This window comes from Engystomops pustulosus, chromosome 5, assembly GCF_040894005.1.
Source record: "Engystomops pustulosus chromosome 5, aEngPut4.maternal, whole genome shotgun sequence".
NCBI lineage: Eukaryota > Metazoa > Chordata > Amphibia > Anura > Leptodactylidae > Engystomops > Engystomops pustulosus.
This window is the reverse complement of record NC_092415.1, coordinates 147,975,975-147,981,974: the sequence shown is the minus strand read 5'-3', so window position 1 is coordinate 147,981,974 and position 6,000 is coordinate 147,975,975.

Below are 6,000 nucleotides of genomic sequence, written 5' to 3'. Positions count from 1 at the left end.
TTTTATAGGAGTTGGAAAACAGCCTAAAATTGGTCTAAAACCTTCAATAAATGGCATGGCATTTCAGGTGCAAATTACTCCAGCATACACAGATTGATGAATCTCCCCCAGTATGTATAAAACATCACCAAAAGTATATCCAAAGATATATCCCTGCCCTCTTTTAGAGTTTCTGTCCCTTCTTTTTTACTTACTTTTCATTAAGTAATGCCCCGTTTTGTTTTGTAAGCACACCTTTGCTCTTCTACCTTGTAAATGCCCCATCAGCACTATTTTTTTCTTCTCTTCTTAATTAATGCCCCCTCTTTTTGCCTCAATTTATAATACCCCATTTTGCCACATTCAAATTGCCCCTATCCATAATGCCCCGTCTATATTGCCCCCATTCAGAATGCCCCCTTCATAATCCCCCCTCTATATTGCTCTCTTTTTATTCCCCATTCATAATCCCCCCCCCCTATTGTGCCCACATTTATTTTGCCAGTGCATTATATTTAAAAAAACCCAGTACTTACCTCTGATCGCTCTGGGCAGGCGGTGGCCATCTTCACTGCTCTTCTGCTCTTCACTTCTCTTTTCTGCCGTAAGGTGCCCAGTGGCAGTGCTGGGACCCTATATCATTTCTTGTGTAACACAGAACCCTCTTTTTTCACGTATTTTATATTTTTACATGCGGATACACCTTCATTAATTTACATAATTACATTATCTTCACATAACCATTAACATATTTCCACACACATCCATATGCATTTATATCAATGTCACAGTTTATTTGGAGTAACACAGTGTTAATCAATATCTTATTTTTCCCTTTTACGTTCACAACTTCACATATTTATTAATATATATACGCATAATAAGTCACATTAAGTGTGTTTCCTATTTTTTGGTGGGGGTAGTGGTTACATTTTCTACAAGTTATTTTCTTTCTGTATAATAGTGCATCATCATTATAAGTTTATGTTACCTGCATTTGCACCAAGACAAAAGAGATTCTTAGGGCATTTTGTCAGAGGCAGGCGGGTGGGCGGGCCAGGTTTAGGAGTGCGGTAGGCATGATCTGGCAGGCACCTGGCAGTGTGTACCCGGACCACTTACCATGGGGGCCGTGGCAAAGCATTGCAGGGACACAGGGACCGTGCTTCACCGGGCCCCTTAACCTCACGTTCCCCTTAGCAGCCGCTACAGAGGTAATTACGCCACTGAGTGTACTGTTGGCTAGTATTGGTATATAGATACTTATGTTTGTACACTCTGTATAAGGATCAATATTAGTAACATCTATTAAATTTCTATGCATGAGGGTGGTTCTTGTTAGGAAAATAATTGTGTCCATACTGACTTAGCCTATGTTTTCTTGCGATACAACCAGGATATCCATTTTAAAAACCTTTATTAAATGTATATTTTGGAGTCTTATATAATAAAGCTGAAATATTGAATTTAGTTCACCCATGGTTTTTCCTTGTTCTGTGCATTTTGGTGTGCTGTATTTAATAAAGAATGGAGCTGGAGCTGTGTGTACTCATGTTTTACTCTGTAGTGCCAGTTCTACTTTAGATTCATTTTTCCCCATTATGGAACAGATGTGGTTATATAGATCTTATAATCCAGTAGGAGTGAAGTATGAATTAGATTTCCTAACAGAAGTTACAGCACATTGTTCAAGACCTTTCTACTTCTTCATATGCATTTCTGTTATGCTCCTAATAATTCACATAATACTTCCATTTAAGCTCTCGCTCCTGGTATATGCTGAGAACAATTGGAGGCTAATTGCTGCAAAAGTGCTCTTGATACTTTAAAGATCTTTGGTGTAGCTCAGCCCCCATAGCATGTAAAAGGGCTTAATGGAACAATTTAGTAATATAATGTATTAAGACTTAAAAGCCTGGAAAGTCCATAGTAATGATGCCAAAATATAGGTCCCAAATGGATAGAGGAGTGAATATCCCAACTGTAACTAACAGATGTTAAAATGTGCACTGATGGTTTCCATTTTCTTCCTGGGATGAACAGAGTAGCAGATTATTTTAGCTTCTTGACAAAACCAAAACCATTCTGACCAAATGTGTCAGAACTGAGGATGCCAGTTGACATGAAACAGAGATCATCATTTCCCATTCCTTTTCTGGTTAAAAAAAAAAAAAAAAAAAGAATGAAAAAAAATAGCATACTGGATTCTAACAATCAGAGAACCTTAATTGGGCCTCAGAATGACCTTTAGGGCTCTTTCACATTGACATTGATGTTCAGCTTTAGTTGTGTCTACGTGGAGTTTTTCTTCCGCTTTGTCTATGTGATGCATCCATTTTGTCTTTGTGTCCGCAAAAAAAACTGAAGGTTTAACATTGCTTTGAAAACATCACACCTGGTTTTCAGCCTCATTGGTGAAAAAAAACATGTTACATCAGTGTTTTTTGATTGCCATTCGTGATCCACATCGGTGAAAACAATAGCACATGTTTTATAATATTTTCCACAGACAACGGATGAGTGAAAATACAAGCCAATGTGAAAGCACTGATGGAAATCAATGGCTTCGTGAGGCATCCATGTAAATCACTGAACCACCTACCTGAAAAACAAAGCTAATGTGAAAGAGCCCTTACTATGGTTCCTTCCATTCTTTGTATATCACCAATTATGATTTTTGCATTTTCTTAAAAGTCATTTATATTTCTACAAAAAATGGTTCTCAAGTCTAATTAAGTGTTAATGATATTTTTTATAGTCATCATTATGCTAATTGACCCCAATAAGTCCCCAGTATTTCAGGTAAAGTATATTATTCTCCAAACCTCAGCTGTTTTCAGAGTTGCTCTTAATGCCTTAATTTCAGTATCACATTTCTTGTTACTTATCTGTGATGGAAATGTATCCTTATCCTAAAGCTGAGTCAGCTCCATAGTTTTACCTTAGAAAACATAGTCCACTCCATAGATTAAGGTGTTATATGTTGATAGTGGGTTTTCCCATCCAAAACTTCAATGAAATGGGTTGTTGATTTTAATAAATATGCTATATGTCTTGGGGGGTCTTAGGAAATTTTCTCAGCAATCCCATTCACCCACTGCAGAGCGCCTGCTTCAGCAGTGGCAGTGATGGGTGCCACAGCGGGTGAACGGAATTGCAGAGAAAGGTGGCAGGATGGCAGTGATGGGGACTGGTTCAACTGGAGTGCAGAGAGAGTGGTAAGTACAAGTGGTTTACTGTTTTCTTAGACCTCAAGCCATATAGAATATTTTTTAAAAACACCTTTAAGTACAGATCAAAAGTATACTTATTTAAGTATAAAGACACTGGGGCATATTTATCATATGATCATATGATAGCCCCGCCACTGCATATTCGCAGCGAGATACATCAAGAGGCTTCCGCCTCTTGATGTATCGGGGCAGCCAGCTGCACAGCATTTATCCTACAGGCATTGGCAGACTATATCTTGTGTCTATAGAAACCTTAATAGATGTGAACACAACTACAGTGGATATGGAAAGTATTCAGACCCCTTTAAATTTTTTTCTTTTGACCTCTACTAGCTCAAAAGCTGCTTCTACTCAATACTGAGCAAAGGGCCTGAATACTTATCACCAAGGGATATTTCAGTTTTCCTTGTTTAATAAATTAGCAAAAATATTGACATTTCAGTTTTTTTTCTGTAAATATGGGGTGCACATTAATGAGCAAAATAAAGAACTCTTTTGATCTTACCTATAGGTTGCAATGAAACAAAGAGTGAAAAATGTAAAGGAGTCTAAATACTTTTGGTACCTACTGTCTAGATCAGTGGTTCTCAACCTTTCTAATGCTGTGACCCCACAATGAAGTTCCTCATGCTGTGGTGACCCCAAACCATGCAACTTGCAGTAAAAACACAGTAAAATTGCGGCTCCAATGGCTTTAGGCGACCCCCGGTTTTGGTCGTTCGACCCCCGCTGGGGTCCCGACCCACAGGTTGAGAACCACTGGTCTAGATAAATGAAGAATCTCTTGACAGTAAACTCCACTCTGGGCTCACAGTACATTACTTTCATTCTTAAGGAAGAAAGTGATTTATACCAAAGCCATTTGTGACGTGACTCTGTATGCTGAGCAGTGAGCTTGTCTCAGCCAGGATTTTACACATTTCATTATTACACATGTCTCATGCCAGGGGAAGCTTTGTGTGCTTATGTTCTGGCCAGCGCTGCATATGAGGCAAGACTTTAGAGCTCAGCAAACTACCAAGGGTGAGGATGTCTCAATCAGTGAAATCCGCTTTTAGGATTACATCTAATGGTAAGTAGTGCTCAGAATAACAACTGCCCTGAGCTATCCTAGTATGTAAGGGAGAGGTGGCTAAAGACGCGGTTCAATGTATCACAGTTTTTGAAGATGTGCAAGAAATAAGAGGATCAGTCTTCTAGAAAATATGCGTTGAAATAAAGCCCCATGATTGATATCTGAAAGAACTCAGTGGTTGCTCTCAAAGCATTAATCTTCGAATTACAGCCAAACGATTAATGCCGCTATCTGGGGCCTAATGATGTTTACCTATGTACACACAGGGGCAAGCAGTTGTCTCTGTGTCCTCTTTGTGGCCAAAAGCTCTAACTACAGCAGAAGTTGCCATTGACTTTCAATGGAAGATACAGCTGCAGAGCAAACACTATGTAACTTACCATTCATTAGGAGGGTGTATTGTAATTAAATGGGGGGTATATTATAGAATTAAATGTGTTTTTTAGAAATCCTAGTAAAACCATTAGTGGCTGGGGCAGGTGTTCCCATCCTACAGCATTACCAACTGGAGCAGAAGAGTCACTTCTTATTTCATGGGAGACTAGTATATGTTATAATTTATTAAGGAAGACCATATATATTTCGTAATCAGTTGTAAAAATATTTATTATTTTCAGGGCCTCCTGTCCTCCATTCTTCTGTTAATGTGGCCCCCTGTCCTCCATTCTCCTCATACTGTGCCACCCCTGTCCTGCATTCTTCTATTACTGTGGTCCTGTGTCCTTCTTGATCCTATTTCTGTGGATCTGCTACCCAATCTGGGTACTAAGCAAAAAAAAGAAACCTGTTACTTACCTTTCCTTGTTCCACTTCCACTTCCTCCCCTTCGCCATAAGGAATAAGGGACCTGGTCAGCCAAGGGGAGGAGCTACCTCACATGCAGTGCAGAAGAGGAGAAGCATGTATGGAGGCAGCAGGGAGCTGTTTCTGACTCTTCCTAGCGCGAGGGAAGGGAGGGGGGAGGGCAAGGCAGGGGACAGTGGGGCAGCTTGGAACATTCTCCCATTGGGATGTATAGCATGTCTGTAGTCACTGACTGACTATCTAGTGTGTAATAAAACTCTCTGTGAGTTAGGATTAGGGTCAGGGAGTAAGAGTTCTCCTTACAGAGAGAGTTTACCAATTAAGGCCACTTTTGTGGTAAGGGGGCTGCCTTACAAAGTAACAAAAGAGGCATGGTTTTCCACTTTTTGCATATTTCCCAGGTCTATATTGGGACTATGAGCACGGAACACCAGGTTATGGGGTTGTTATTAGTTATTGTCAGAATTTATGATTGTGAAGAGCCACAAGCAACACCACCACATACATACACACATAGAAGATTTTATATCCATAGATTGTTACATGTATTGCTGTGTTATACACCCTCTAGTGGTGAAGGAATATCTACAACAGATGCAAACATGCTGCATCTGTCACAATACAGTACTAGGGTTTCACCATTAAATTCTGGTAGGACTTCAGTCTAGTTATTATTAGCTGTAGTCATAGCAGCAGGGTCGGACGGTGGCCCTAAGGCCCACCAGGGAAATTGACTTTGGGGGCCCACCTACTGCTACATGGAAATATTACTCGTCTTTTTTCATTGAGTTTTGAAACACACAGCAAATGCACGCATCACAAAACTTATCAGTATTAATTATGGTAAAACCGCATGTGTATTTTAAGTTGCATTTTCCTGTTGTGTTTGCAATGTTTTAAAATGCAATT